The following is a 16,449-nucleotide window of genomic DNA, read 5'->3' as shown; positions in this document are numbered from 1 at the left end:
GACGTAAACCCATGTTGATATGGGCAAATAATTTTTGACAAAAAAGCCAAAACATACAGTGGAGAAAGGAAAGCCTCTTCCATAAATGATGCTGGGAAAACTGCAAAAGAATGAAACTAGATTGTTGTCTATCACTACACACCAAAATCAACTCAAAATGGATTACGGACCTGAATATAAGACCTGAAACTATAAAATGCATAGAAGAAAACATAGGAACGAAACTCAAGGACCTTGGACTTAAAGAAGATTTTATGAATTTGACGTCAAAGGCAAGGGAAGTAAAAGCAAAAATAAATGAATGGGACTACATCAAACTAAGAAGCTTCTTCTCAGCAAAAGAAGTTGTCAACAAGATAAAGAGACAACCATGTCAATGAGAAAATATATTTGCAAGCAATGCTTCCCATAAGGGCCTAATATCCAAAATATACAAAGAACTCATAGAACTCAATAATAACAAAAACAAACAATCCAATCAAAAAATGGCCAGAGAACCTGAACAGACACTTCTCCCCAGAGGACATACAAATGGCCAACAAATATGTGAATAGATGCACAATATCGCTAGCTATTAGGGAAATGCAAATCAAAACCACATGGAGCTACCATCTCACACCTGTTAGAATAGTTATAATCAACAGGACAAGTGATAACAAATGCTGGAGAGGATATGGAGATAAAGAAACCCTCATACACTGCTGGTGGGACTGCAAATTGGTATAGCCACTATGGAAAACAGTATGGAGATTCCTCAAAAAAATGAGAATTGATCTACCATATGATCCAGCAATCCCTCTACTGGGTATTTACCTGAAAGATTTGAAAACCCATATCCTCCCCATTTTTAAAGTCTTAATTTTCATGGCATGAGGATACATGTGATTAAAATAACTGAAGCCACTATATCTCTACTTAAAACCATTCTATTTATTTGAATTGGAAGTTGAAATAAATGCTTTCAAAAGCTCAGAAGAAATAGAGTAATAACTTATTTTTACAAAAGCAGACTATAAAACTGCCAGGAACATGCTAAGGAAGTTAATAGATAATCTTTATTATTCGATGCAAAGTAGCTCTTAAAACAATCCAAGCATCAAAGTCCAAAAGAAAGCAGGAGTTAGAATGAGTGACAGAAGCTGGCAACTAGCTGGTGGAAGAGAGACCACCGTAGGATTTTTCAGAGGCCAAAGGAAAATATAGCCGCATATTTATGTGTATATATTATACTGCCGGAAACCAGTGCCTGGGAGGGGAGGGCTGTGCGCACTTGGGGTGTGTGTGTGTGTGTGTGTGCATGCGCGCGCATGCACGTGCACATGTGTTATAGGGAGAAGGAATATAGTCTTATGACTGCTGGCTAAAAAGGAGCTAAACCTAGTGAGACATTGTACTGAATACACGACATGGTTCTTTCCTAATATAAAAAGTGCCAAGAAATAATACTTTACTTGAAACCTAAATAATTCAGACTTTAGTCATTTAGGACAAATAGAACTAGCAGCAAAACAACTGACTAGGGCCATATAAGAGAAAGCAATAAGCAGAAAACCTATAGGAAGCTGTATATAGGCATATGGCCCAGAGCTTCTTAAAACACAAAGTATTTTGAGTAAAAGAAAACGTTCTCCTTAAGGGAAAACCCAAAGAAAGCATATGAAGTTATTAACAAGAAAAGTTGGTGGGAGAAAGGTACTAATACACTTTCATTTCCTTAAATATTATTAAAAATGTGTATCGATATGTCTGTACTTGGTAACTGAACATTTATATTGACCTTTTTAATAAAGAATTAATTTTCATAGAAAAAAAAACCTGATTAATTTGTATACTATCGACCTATTCTCATTATCCACATATAGAAAATCCAGATGGTTACAATTTACAACCAGGCACACCTCATGGCAGCTAACAGAATTGCAAGCATAGTAGTTTGTCTGCACGAGGCTAGTTTTGCAAGCATAATTTAAGAAGTAATATGTATCCCAAATAACTAAAGCCATACCTTTACAATGATTGCCTTTATATCACTTTGGTGATTTTTAAAATATATACAGATATTACGGCTGAATCAACTGCATAGCAGTTTCTATCAATGTATAAGATTTAGAAAATGAATGGATTTCTTATTCATAATCAAACAAACATGATCTGTATAGATAGTAAATTTAATGAAGGTTCAGCCATCACTCTACCTGAAAGAGGTTGCCTGATTGTTTTTAAGATATAAGAGGAGAATAATGAGGCATGAGATTATGAACATAAACAATAGATGCATGAGAAAAAATAACTTATTCATCAGTTTTATTAAAAGACAAAGCACGCTATTGTATGAAATCAGTACATCACATAAAATAGATTCAATTAATGAAAATACTGGGTGATTTTTTTTAATCGTGCTTAGTGGAAAACACTGGGTAGAAATCGTTTCAATACAAGTCTTATATGTGTGTGTGTGTGTGTGTGTGTGTGTGTGTGTGTGTGTGTGTTAATAAACAACATACAGTAAATCTATTTATATCTTTCTCTCCTTAGTAGGGATATTATAATGCCTTACAGCCAGCATTCCTGGACATCAGTTCTTATTAAGGTTAACAGAAGCTGTTGGTGTTCGGCTTCAATATGATTTGACTCTGGGGCTGTAACAAGGTAGTTTTTTTTTTCTTACACTTAATCTCTGGTAAACTCATATTTTATTTTTCCTAATGATCTAATGCAGATAAAAGTCTTATTGACTGTGGGTTTTAGATAGTTGAGTTACACTTACTATTTCACTGCATTTGAGAAAATGTATTAACAACCCCAGTAAAGGTTGATGAGATAACATAAAGAATGGAGGGACTCTCAATTCTCACATCTAGTGGGAACTAGAATTGAAACTTAAAACCTGAGAAGAACAGTAATTCCAAATCCCATTTCTTTACCAAGTTATTCATGTCAATAGAAAAATCAGGGAACCATTAGTGATAAGTGGAGTGGTATTGTATCAGCTAAAGATGAAATCATCAAAAAAAAAAGTCCTATTGTATTTGCTATCCAAATACACTAGTTATGCTAAGCAGAGTTCTTTCTAAGAGCTTACTTTAAAAACCTTCTGAGGCAACAGAAATGCTGCTTTCTAAAAGCAGACAGAAGCTGGAATGATAAAACAGAATTAAAAAGGAAAAAGGAAGGGAGTAATGCAGAAAAAGAGAACTAAAACAGGCTTTTTAGTGCTGAGCACATAGTAAGTTTTCAAAAATATATGTTAGCATAAATATCGAAGTCTATCATAGAGCCTATCAAAAAGCTCCCCTCAAGTAATGTTGAGTATATATATTTGCACACATAGAAAACTCTATTTAGGGCACATCTTATATTTATCTTGTTATAGTAGAGATAACTTTTAAATAAATTAGAATTATTTGTTGCTCACTACACTATGAATAATACAAAGCTGAACTTAACTTAAAAAGCTATGCTGAGGAGACCACCTAGGAAGATCAGGTGCTGTAGGCATTAAAAAATAAAAAATGAGCTAACAAGGTCCTTGCAATCTGTGAGGTCAACCAAGGGTAGCCTCGCATAAATAAATAAGTAAGTAAGTAAGTAAGTAAGTAAGTAAGTAAGTAAGTAAGTAAATAAATAAATAAATAAATAAATAAATAAATGAAAGCTATGCTGAAGAAAATGCACGTAGGTTTTCACTAAGCACACACAAGCAACATTTCCATTTGTACAGTTTCTTTTCAGGAGAATACTACTTCTAACACGGTAGCATGAGCATTCACATGCATACAGCACTTGAAAATCCTCACATGATAAACAAAGTATTATTGTTATTTAAAAAAAATTTCCACTGGCAAACTGGACCTCAAAAATTATTTTAAGGTGTTCTTTATCTTTATTCTTCTTTTAGTCCACACTTCTATTTCTAAATAATGCACAAATATTTGGGAGCATGTATGATATCAATGAGGAAAACTAATTTTCCCTCCAGATACAAATGCATATTTATGGGAAAAAAAGGTACACATGCAAAAATTGGATGATGATACCAGTTCATTTTATACTCTTCTTTGCAAAGCTCCCTTATACTATTATTAGTGAGAAAATAATTCCTCAATTATACTTCATTAAAAGAGAAAACATATAAAATTAATATTCTTTATTCTTACTCCCCTAAACTCTATGAGCTTGGAAGTGCTTTCACTGAAAGCAGCTACTTCTTTTTAATGCTGGTTCTGGTCCCAAAATGATTGTCTCAACACCATAATTTCTATGATAGGTAGTTTTTATTAATAGTACTGAACCATCAGATAATACAAAAGTCCATAAGTTTACATTGAGGTCTTATTACAATAACACTTCATTTATTGGAACACTATCTGGCAAGGAGGTGATCAATAAAAGTGAAATTTCAAAAACGAACTCTTAAACATTAATATTTGCCTCTTTTAACCAATCTGGATAGACAACTTTCTGAAATCCGTTTTAAAACTTTCTTGCCCCCTTAGAATAATAAATAAAAGTTATGTTTTTTTCTGATAATTCTAGACCATCATTGCAAAGAATCATTAGTCATGCCTTTAGGATATGTTGGGCACGTTGTTAAATGGCTCCAGATGCCTGTGTGTTTGAAGTCCTCATGTCTACTTTTATAGTTTGTCTCTCTTCTTCCTCACGGCAGCTATTTATTTGCTATGACTTCAGAATGTACCTGCCTCTATTACCTCCCCCACAAATACACCAATTAAATGTTCAATTCAAGCAAATAAAATGTAGCAAACAATTGCTCTAAGTAAGGTGTTGAATCAAGTATGCTAGATATACTCTTAAAATACAAATGACTCTAGAGTGCTCTTAAGGAGGGCCCTGGCCTGCTCCATTTCCGACCCGGGCCAATTCACCCCTCCTTAGGCAACGTGGTGGCCCCAGGGAGGGGGTAGGTAGACAGGGTAAAGGGGGTCAAATATGTGGTGACAGAAAGAAATCTAACTATGGGAGGTGAACACGATTTCATTAACCACTGTCACCATAAAAATAAATTAATTAATTTAAAAAAAGGAGGGTCTTGGGGGCTTCCCTATGAATACAGTTCAAAAGCTTTTGGACCTGGCTTTCATGAGGTCTGAAGTGTCTGTTAGAAGGTGAGGTTTGGAAATAGTACCCCGTCTCTTTATGGGACACGATTCTCTCTTAGAATGCTAGATAACATTTAGGATGCAACCAGAGGAAAGTAGCCCATGAAAAAACTGAAGGTCACAGAACTTCAATGGCATGAATAGTCGCGGCAGGAGTGGATCTCACAATTAGCTATGAGCGAGGGAAGATATTCAAAATATTAATCAACACTTACAGCATGGGCACGAGACAATCAGGACTGATGCTACTTTGTCAGTAATTGCTGTTTTTGTTGCTGTATCATGGGGGTGTCCAGGAAATGAGCAGTGGAAAGGGTGTTCTGGTCAATGTTTGTTTACCAACCAATAAGGAAGTATTCCAATAAGTATTTCAATAATATATGACTATACTGAGCTATACTACTGGACTATGACACTGATAGTTTGTGCTAGGTGTTTGCTAACACATACCACATGTTCAGACCCCACAACATTATATGCACAATACAAAGGAATGTTCAAGAGCTTGGTTGGATTAAAGTCACTGAGCAAGAGGGAGGCTTAGATTTCCCAGGGAATCAACTAGGAGATAGCACAGTTTGGATTCCTAGGGGGAGACATAGCCTTCCTTAAATCTAAAACAACTAAAATGCACACCAATGACTGAGAAATACAAGAGGACTGGTTATTGCTGCTTCTGTTTATCTTAATAAAAACTCTGGAAGGTTAGTCACTGAACACATGATGATTTCTCGATATAATTACAGTAAGTAAAGACTATTTGTTGGTCAATTTCTAAACCCAACTTAACCACTTACGTATTTTATTTAAGAGAAATTCTGAATGAAAATCAATAATGATCATACATGTGTAAGCTATAATTAACCTATTTACTTATTGCTACTTAGGAAGCTTTTTTGATGGGTATAACATTAATATGTTTTCATTTAATTACAAAGATAAAATTATAATTTAAATATAATGATGAGAATATTGTGACAACTTGGTCCATAAAGGTTGAAAGAACAAATTGGATCTCCCCTGGACTCTGGACTGAGTTGCACTTAGTATAGCATCTAGTCCCACCAGGCTTCTCTTCTCTGTACCAAAATGACTACCTCACTCCTTCATGCTATTTCCAGCATTTTTACCTGTGCTTAATCCTGAAAACTACTATATCATCACTGTACTAAAAATAATCAATGTGAAGCAATAAAGAAAGATGAAAAGTTAATAACCTGCGCTAAGGCAAAAATAGTAATCTCAATGTTAATACACTATCATTCGAAATTAACTTGTATTTGTCAAATTTTTGGCCATGTAGAATTTCTAAACATTGCCAAAAAACATTTATCAGCAGTAGAAGAAAGTCACCATTAAATTTTGGCCCTTAGACAGCATACTGGCCAATGAGGTTACTGGCTGACCAAAAAAAAAAAAAAAAAAAAGCCCATCTAAATCACAAGGCTGACAAACAAAATGGCATCAATGCAATCAAAAAGTGTAACTCCAGCTCTGTTGTATGCTTTATTTCTTCTGAATTTTAAACTATGCATCAAACATTCTCAAAGCACTGCTCTCTTAGCATGGGATAATGTGTGAACTATGGAGACATTTATCAAGCTAAGTGATAGGAGACTGTCAAGTAATTTGTTGTAAAACTCCAAGGCCATGTAAAAGGAGCAGAAAGAAATGTCACAGTTGGCCTCTCATTTCCAAGTAGAGATAAGAGAGAACCTACTTGGCTTTTGGTGTGAAAAGACCAAAATGTCAAAGGAGTAAAATCAAAGGATTATATTTTCTGTGTAACAGAAATCTTCACACCAATTTCCAAAGATTTGATGTCATTGAAAGATGAGTGTGCATGATTTGTACAAAACAGAATAAAACATGAAATTTCAGTTGAATCAAAAATATAATAAAGCAAATATACACACTATGATTACTATGTACCTAGTGATAATCTTAGAATTTCAAATACATTAATTCACTTATTGCTAATAACAATTCTTTGAGGTAGCTACCATTATTAACCCCATTTTACAGATGAGGGAACTGAGACATAGAAAGACTAAGTAACTTGGTCCACAGTCACACAGTGGATGAGTAGAGGAGCCAGGATCAAATTCAGGCATGCTCCAGAATGCTTTATGTCAACCACTACTCTGTACTGCCTCCCATGGGCACATAAGTGCACAAACAGCCTAAAATGTATAGGCTTATTACTAGGGATTTGGCACATAATGAATCCAAGCACTTTCTTTAAAATTGTAAAGATTATTCTAAGTTTTATTAAGATATAATATGATTTCTGGAGGTGCCAAACAATATTAACAGCAGCTCTCCCTAAGTTTTATTTAAGTGAAATATATAATTGCATTGTATTCATAGATTTGATGTCAAAATACATGAATGTTTGGTAGATTAAAAAATGCACTTTAACTTCACTGTCTCGGTAAAAAGTGTCTTCTTAACGGATGTGTTGAAATGTAGGGGAGAATGATCCAGATGGGTTATACATATCAGATGAGTGGTTAAATTAGTTACAGATATGGAAATATACTCAGGGTTTCAGTATTCGCATCAAACATGTAGGCCCGTCTCCATCTCAACACTTGTCACACCATGGTGAAACTCCTGCTTAGCTGTCTGCTCGATTCTGAGGTTCTCAAGGGCACATCTTACTCATCTTCAGTATCTGTCTTATACATAGTAAGTTCTCAACAAATACTTGCTAACCAAATGGAAGCAGTGAGCATTTGGTATATGAAACACATCGTGCTAGCTGGGGGGGGATAAAGATTTGGTCTACATGCAAGGCATCATGGAAAAATGCCCAGTACATGGTGGGACCAATAAGGGAGGCACCCCAAGAACAGAGATGCTCATTGTGAGTTGTCATTGAATAAATCAACTTTCCAAATAAAGGTTACAGAATAAGTGGGAATCCAAAGCTGTCCAATCCATTGGCTCTCTTTAAAAATAGAACAATATTCTCAATTTAGCTGTCACTTTACTTGTTAATTATTAAAATGTGAATAAGATAATTTTCTTAATAAATAAGCCAGTGCAACTTTAATAACAGCTTAATTGAGATATACCATAATATTCACCCTTTAAAATGTACAAATCAATGGTTTTAGTATATTCACAGATTTGAGCAATCATCATAATAATCAATTCTAGAATATTTTGTGTCCTCCATCAAAGAAACTCTGTACCCTTTAGCTATGTCCCCACTTTTCCATTCCTAAGCAAACACTAACCTACATTCTGTCTTTATGGATTTGCCTACTGGACATCTCACATAAATGGAATAAATCATACAGTATGTAGCCTTTTGTGTCTAGCTTCTTTCACTAAGAAAAAAGTTTTCAGGGTTCATGCATGCTGTAGAATGTATCTGCACTCCATTCCTTTTTATTTCTGAATAATACTCCATTATATAGATATACCACATTGTGTTTACCTATTCACCAGCTGATATACATCGGGATTGTTTCTTCTTTTTGACTACTATGAACAAGTCAGTGAAATTTAAAAACAACTTGATTAAGCTAAAGATGGACATATAAGACAATAAAGATAATGATGCTTTGTGATGCTCCAGTGATAGAAAAAAAGTCTAGATTCCTTACATTAATATTAAAATATATTTGCTCAAGGGTATATTCTCAGCACCTAGAAACATGGCTGACTTGTGAAATGTGCTCAATAAAGGTATGATGAATGAACGACCAATGCAAAAACAAAACAAAACAAAACAAAAAAAAAACAGAAAGTTGGATGGAAAGGAAAGCAAAACAGAAAAGTCCTAGGAGGTCAAATACCAGAAAAAAATCAACCTGAGATTTAAAATGTGCTGTGATAGCTACATGCATTCAACATAGTTTACATTAAAATCTCCTAAACAAAAGATTCTTATAAAAATATCAGGAATTGCCACTATCAAATAATGTATATCCTACCATAATATAACGTTTAAAAGTCTGGTTACTGTTACTAAAAATATTATGCAAAACAGACTTCTCCTTCACAAGTGTATTGTTAATTTAATGATGCTTTCTCTCCTCCACTTCTATAGTTTATAGTTCTATAACTCAGAAGTCTTTTGTAAAGTCTGCAGCATCTGGTCATTCCAGATGTTTCCTTCATTCAAGCAGCACTGTCATTCTCAGGTGCTCAGGGCTGTCACTAATACATAGTGAAAGACAGGCAGCAAACTCAAGATCCCAATGAAACCTTTTTTTTTATATTTCCATAATATAGCCATGGTTATTATGAGTATAGACCTAGAGTTAGAGAGGTTCAAGTTTTGATGCTACTTACTAGCAGAATGTCTTTGGATGCGCTACTTAATCTCTCTGAGCCTCAGGTTCCCCATCTGTAAAAAGGAGATAAATAATAACACCAACCTCAGAGGATTGCAGTGAGGATTAGATGAGATAATATGTATTAAGTGCTTACCACGGTGCCTGACACAGAGTAAGTAGCTGTTTCTATTAGAAAATACTGCAAAATTATATAATCTCTCCCTGTCACTTCTTAATGATTTTAATATTCTTCTTATTTATTTTTTCCTCCCTAGTAGCTTGTTCTAGAGTTAGGGCTGCTTTGATATAAAAAAAAAAAAAACCTAGTTATTGATTAATATCATGTTCAAATGAAAAGGTATGATGGATTCATTTTAGGTCAGATATTACATGGGAAGATAGAATTTAAAAAGATCTACAGTCACTACATATCTAGAATACAACTGCAGTCTACTACAGAACTTATGTTTAAGTTAAAACTGTTTCTATGTGTGTTTGTTTGCATATGTGTTGCAGTGAGGGAGGTATTTCAGATGCCCTATTATAAACTCCTAATACACATACGATCTGGAAATATGCTTTTCAAACAAAAAGAAGACACAATATCTAATATATTTTATTGCTATAGCAATTTTCTAAGGTTATAGGTATAGTGATTTCCTGGTCAAAGACTGCTTTGTAAGGATGCCAGTGTTGATATACCATACATAGAAAGTAAATTATGTCTACAGCAATATCACCCTGAACAAGCCCGATCTCTTCTGATCTCAGAAGCTAAGCAGGGTTGGGCCTCGTTAGTACTTAGATGGGAGACCACCTAGGAAGACCAGGTGCTGTAGGGTTAAAAAATAAAAAAAATAAGGGCTTGTAAGCTGACAAAGTCCTTGCAATCTATGAGGTCAATCAGGGGTTGCCACATCTAAAAAGTTTTTTTTTTTTTTTTAAATAAGAAAGTCAATTACAAAAGTCATACACAACTGATATAGCTAACTTTTCTCCATGTATTTTTGCAGATTTGCTTTTTTTCTTCATATGAATTTGTATAGCTTGTTGACTGGAGATAAATTGGCCCCCTTCCCCTTTTTTGCCAACTGCTCTGCACATCTGAGACTACACTTCACAATTCAATATTGGAGAAATCTAATTTCTGCCAAGAAGAGAGGCTACAGACCTTTGGATGTCAACATGGGTATTTAATAACATTAATGTTGTACCAGAAACTGAGGCTAAAGGGCCAAATGTAAGCTTATCTTTTGAAACCAGAGAGAGCTTCAATGGCGAATATACACAAGAGACATCAACTAGAATTTGAATTTGAAAAAGTGAATGACCACCTCTCAAAGAAGGCAAGTCCCACAAAACCTGACTTCCCTATTTGAAAAAGACAAGGTACTTGGCATCCTAAAGTAAATGTTCCTCTCAACTTAATGCAGCCGGGCAGAAGTGGAGGCAAAGGTTTTTACTGAAAAACCATTTTAAGGCGAGTCTGTTTGGAAATACTCAGTAATCATTCACTTTTGTCTTCCTTGTTGGAAATTTTCCATTTGTATTTTAAGCTCAACAAACAGGTCATCTTTTCTTTGCTATTTATGATAATATTAATCATACATACACACACAAAGATAACACAGCAAAGACTTTTGGAAAATACATTTTTCTATATGTATTTTAATTAATAATTTTGATAATTATTAATTATTTTAATTTCAATGTGTAAACCTTGTTGTTAAAAGTATAGTTTCACCAAGCAAAAAGACTCTGAGAATGTGCTATTATTGATACTAATCAAACCCAAAATGATTCATTTGCAAATTCAATATTTTTTTTACTAAATACTATATGAAATTGTCATAATAACAAACTAGAGAGCAGCCCCTGGAAGAGAAGCTGAGATGCCTATGAGGTGTAGTTAATTGGTAACATAAAACAAGTCTTCTGAAGAGAGATCAGACTAAATTAATTAGACACACAAAGAGTTCACAACTTGATTACCGAGCTACTTAATTCCCTCAAAACAATAGTGTTTATACCAACCATATAAACTTGCTTTCCTTTGCAATTCTTCTAGTTATAAAGCAAAGAGTCGAAAATTGTTGAACACAGATTTAATAAGCCCATTTTGCTATTATTATAAGTTTGGTTCTGTTGAATATTTTTACTTGAACAAAGTAAGATGTCTTCAATAATTTAAATGTGAAACCATTTGGTTTGCTTCTCTATTTAGGCACTATAGAAAAATTTATTTTCTTTAGTATAAAATAGTAAGGAAGAAATTTAAACTAGAAATCATAAACAAGAAATTAATAGCAAAATTTTCATAGTCATTTTAGAAATACATTTAACGAACATTTTCCCTGGAGTGGGGGAAATCTTTTAATCCGAGTTACTGCTGATTTTGTGTAGTGTATTTTTTTTGCAGGAAGATGTTATTAAACTATTTTGATTCACGTTGATGGAGAATTCTTAAATTCTTATCACCAAGTAATGTTTGCACAATAACTGGAAATGCAGCATGAAAAACCAAAAGCTGAAACAAACGCACGCGCGCACACACACACACACACACACACAGGGAGGAAATGTAGCTTTAACACAATTTAATTCTCAGAATGTAATATTTTCTTTAACCATAAATTCACAAGCATTTCACCTAAGAAACCTTATTTTTCTTGGAACGTGTGGCAAAATAAACAGTTTGGGATATGCTGGTTTAGATAATTATTACCTTTATGATAACTTCAAATATTTAAGGTTTTCAACATGTCATGAAATTTGCATCATTTTCCTTTCTACAGTATAAAAGGATTTTCAGAACCTCAAAGCAGCAAGTCTTTCCCTTTGAGTAGAATCAATATCAAGCCAGACATTATATACGAGGCTTACATGAGAGATATTTCATACCAATAATCATCAATCTCTGAGAAAGTAAGACCAAAATATGGTCTAGAAGAGACAATGGGGAGGGTAAATAAAATGAATCTGGACCTGAGGTTCATTTTTTAAATTACGTGTTAAAATATAAAATCCCTGTAAAACTGAAGTTGCTAGATGCAACATAGGGAAAGTGTTGCCCATGTTAAGATTTCTAACTTTAGGAAGGACTGACACTGAAATTTAGTCTAAAGGGAAATCATAGAATAAAAGTACATCCTTGATAGTTCTATTCAAATCTTCATTATTTTTTATAGCTTTCTCCATCTTTTCTTTCATTTTCATTGAGCCTGACCTATAGAAAAATGTCAGTCACATTTTCAGTAGTACTTTCTCATCTCTAAAGCCATTTAAAAACAATCTTATCTGTTATTTTGACTAAATTCCACTGTCTTTTTTTTTTTTTTTGGTGCAAACGTATATCGGTTCTTTCATTACAAGCTTAATCTTGTACCTTAAGGCAGTGGTCCCCAAACTTTTGGCACCAGGGACGGGTGCTCCTATGAGAATCTAATGTCTGATGATCTCAGGTGGAGCTGAGGCAGCGATGCTAGGTGGAGCGGCTGTAAATATGGATGAAGTTTTGTTTGCTTATCTGCTGCTCGCCTCCTGTTGTGTAGCCTGGTTCCTAACGGGTGTTGGGGACCCCTGCCTTAAGGGCAAAAAAAAAAAAATAATAAGCGCCAGAGTTCTTCATGTTACTTAATTGGACTGCATAATAATACTGTGCATATTAACAGAGATGCTGGGCAAGTAGAGTAGGTGCTTAATACATATTTGGTGACTTATAGACACTTCTTACATTCTACATTAGATGAGTAAAAGTAAGATCAAAGATCAAATTCCATTTCACCTCTGCCTCCCTATCAGCCAGTAAGCATATCCAAGTCACTCCTACCCTAAAAACAAAACTCTTCCTCCCTTTGATTCTATTTCTTTGTGAAGTTTCAACATTTCTCATTCTTATTCATCAAATATCTCATAAAAGTAATCATTACCACTTTCATTTCCCAACTTTTTATTTACTCCTCAACTCTTTAAACTGGCTTCTGGTTTCTAAAATGTCACAACGATCTTTTAAATACCAAAAACAGTGGCCTCAACTTATAGAATTCCTGTAGTATTTGTCGATTGCCCACCTCTTCTTGAAACTTTCTTTCTCATTTGCTTCTGTGACATGAAAAGATTTCTCCTTGGGTGCTCTTGGCCTAGGGGTAAGAAACTGATTTCCAAGGTCTTGCTCTGTTATTTTCTCATGCGTTCTAGACAAATTTAATCCAACTTTGCTCTAGAATTTTCTACGTGGGTATTTTAGCAGCACTTTCACTCAACATCATTTCACACTCTCGACTCCTCACTCTTCATCGACTCCTGACTCTTTATTAACTCTTCATCCTCTGGTATTTCCTATTTTACTGCAGCAACATCCACCAGATAGCTAAACCAGTCTTTGTTCTATCAAGATGAGTAAGAGATTAATGTCGGCTTGAATTATAAGGAAATAGATATCTTTGCTGATGGAAGAGACAGGCTATGGCTCATGAGGTCATGAAATGGTCTACAAATGATAAAGAGAAAGTGACTAGACAGTGAATAAACTATTCTGTGTTTTGGAAGTAAGGTTGCATTAAAATATGTGCAAAGAATTGAAGGTGCAATTTTGGCCCAAAACCTATCAATACCGAAGAGAGTACTTGCTTGGCTAGAACAAATTGTATCTCATAGTTAAAGGAAATTTTATCATAACAAAATTAAAGCACCTAGCAGAGCATATGGTATACAGTAATTATTTAATAAATGTCAATTGACTCTAAATGAATACCTATTATAGGATATTTTTATTGGGTATAAAAATGGAGGTTAGAATTTTATTCCTGTATATAAACTCCTGTCTACAGATATTAAGATTTATTTGAAAGTATAATACATTCTTGGAGGTGAAGATGGTAGTAAACACTGCCACCCAAGAACTCCAAGAGCTGATGTCACACTGTCTGGGGCTGCTAAAATAAGGAAGTGTCAAGGGAAGTCACAGGCATCATGACATCTCATGTGGTTAAATTTTATACCACTATTTACAGAAAGCAAATCAGAAAGAGACCCTTAATAGCAAAAATGCAATGATTGTTGATTTTATTTTCTAACTTCCTATTTCCCACGTCTGTCTTCATCCAGGAAGCTGAAAATATGAAGTATCAGAAGTCTAGATGTGTGTGTCATCATATCACCTATATAGGGAACCAAGGAAACTCGAGTTACTTTCACTTAAAAACAAACATTTCATTTCAAGAAAGTTCGGTTCAGTTTGGTCTGGTTTGAATTATTACCCAACATGAGGAATAATATGAGCCAGAGCTCCTGCCCTGGAGCTGAAATTATCAGGCTTTTATTTTCTTTACCTCCAATCGTTAGGGGCTTCCTGAAAGTGCTAATGGTTGCAATTCTTGGGACCAAGGGGTTTTTCTCACTTATCAGTTAGGAAAAAAATCTTTCAACAGCAATATCTGCATCTTGATTTACTTCTGGTCAATACAGTGCCACAAAATGAGGGATATGGTATAGGGGGTTATCCAAGCAAAAGACTAAGAAATCTAGCATCTCTTCCTTTCCATCTTCCTTTTTCATTCTAGAAGACAGTTTCTCCTCACAGTCTCATTGTTCTCTGAGGAAATTTTTCATTCACGACAAACAAAATAAACTCAACTTTCAAAGGTCTTGAGTTCTGTGTATATATCTTAAAGTTTTAAAAGGAAGATGTGTTACACAAAAGGTAATATTTCACAGACTGAGGAAGCTAGAATGCTATGTGAAATGAATGATAGCTTGGAGTTTAGTTGACTTTAGCACAACTTCTTACACAGCTTTTTCTTAGCACTATTAATTTGCCATGTATTCCATAACAAATACCCCAGAAGGCTAAACTGTAAAAAATAGCTGACACCCCAAACCAATGACTAATTTTGTTTGCCTATAACACAACCAGCTACATGCTCTCTGCAGCTTAAAATCCTGAATTACACATATTTAGACTTCTCACACCTTATTCCATCTGCTCTGTGCTACTTTGTAAATGTTGTTTATGGTGAAATAGATGCTATAGGCAAAGTTATCCTCTGGTCTAAAAGCATACATATTAGTCCTTCTAAAGATCTTTTACAAATAGAATAAGAAATAGTTCATATATGTCACTCCAAGGATCTGGAAATATATACAGTTTCGCCCATCGACATTTTTTTTAGTTTTTATCATCATGAATAGAATAATGTATATATATATTTTTTGGTGATGGTGTAACACTTTATTATGGTGCTTAACTTGTTTTACATCTCATTTCATAAATTGATCACTAATTACACAACCATTATATGGGTAAGTCTTTTTCTATCCTTCACAAGTTTTAAATATGATATATCTAATGAGGGAAATAATTCATTTACAATGACAGAGCTTAGTTACCAGCTCATTAGGGCTGAGATTATATTTTATTTTCAGAGCAGTAACTTTAGTTTAACATTTAAATGTCTATAATGAAAAGCCTAACTGCATTTCAAATTCTCAGAGTTGAGAAAGCAGCAGTGCTTTAAGGCTCTGGAGCATGTTCATAGAAAGAGACCTTATGAATGAAATCAACATGTCCAGCAATAAAAGAAATTTAATGGAACAGGGAGGGAACTGAGGATGGAGGGTGAGGACAAGATCCTTAATGATCCTGCTGGAGATATAACAGTATCCCAGGAAGCAATATTTTCCTCTCTTCTAACAATTACTTAAATCAAATGAATATGTACAAATTGTAAAGACTTCTAAGGATTCTTCCAATCTCCTAATGAATTATACTAAGTACTTCATGTGAGTGAATCTTTTTTTCCCTACTACTGGGCTTAATTCTCGTCAGTACAAAAAAAGCAATTAGAAAAGTCATGTGGCCATTGTCCTCTTTATTCGTATAATCTTTCCTATCAATTTCCAGATATATTTAACAGACACTCAGCTTATGCCTCCCATCAACAATTTTTAAATTCATTTTAATGTGCTCCTTCATTCATTGCAGAAAAAAAATAGCCATCCACAATTTTTCTTCCAATGTACGGTAAATATATATA

The 16,449-nt window shown here is 34.3% G+C and overlaps 1 protein-coding gene and 1 pseudogene across 36 annotated transcripts in view; one reads left to right on the top strand and one right to left on the bottom strand.

Annotated features, from left to right (window-relative positions):
- MBNL3 (muscleblind like splicing regulator 3) overlaps positions 1-16,449 on the bottom strand; it is a 103,642-nt gene that overhangs the window by 75,971 nt on the left and 11,222 nt on the right. For 20 of the 36 annotated variants that reach the window (XM_025039616.1, XM_025039624.1, XM_025039613.1 and 17 more), the window contains one exon: positions 9,432-9,486. The exons of 10 other annotated variants lie outside the window; for them this stretch is intronic. The gene's annotated coding sequence lies outside the window, so the exon portion shown is untranslated. Of the gene's footprint in view, positions 1-9,431; positions 9,487-12,800; positions 12,999-16,449 lie in introns of those variants that run through there. 6 more of the 36 variants (XM_025039617.1, XM_025039612.1, XM_025039615.1 and 3 more) reach the window with 2 other exon arrangements.
- On the top strand, positions 10,139-10,257 carry LOC112470909 (annotated as a pseudogene).

Source organism: Pteropus alecto, unplaced genomic scaffold, assembly GCF_000325575.1.
Source record: "Pteropus alecto unplaced genomic scaffold, ASM32557v1 scaffold19, whole genome shotgun sequence".
NCBI lineage: Eukaryota > Metazoa > Chordata > Mammalia > Chiroptera > Pteropodidae > Pteropus > Pteropus alecto.
This window is presented reverse-complemented; position numbering and strand designations above follow the sequence as displayed.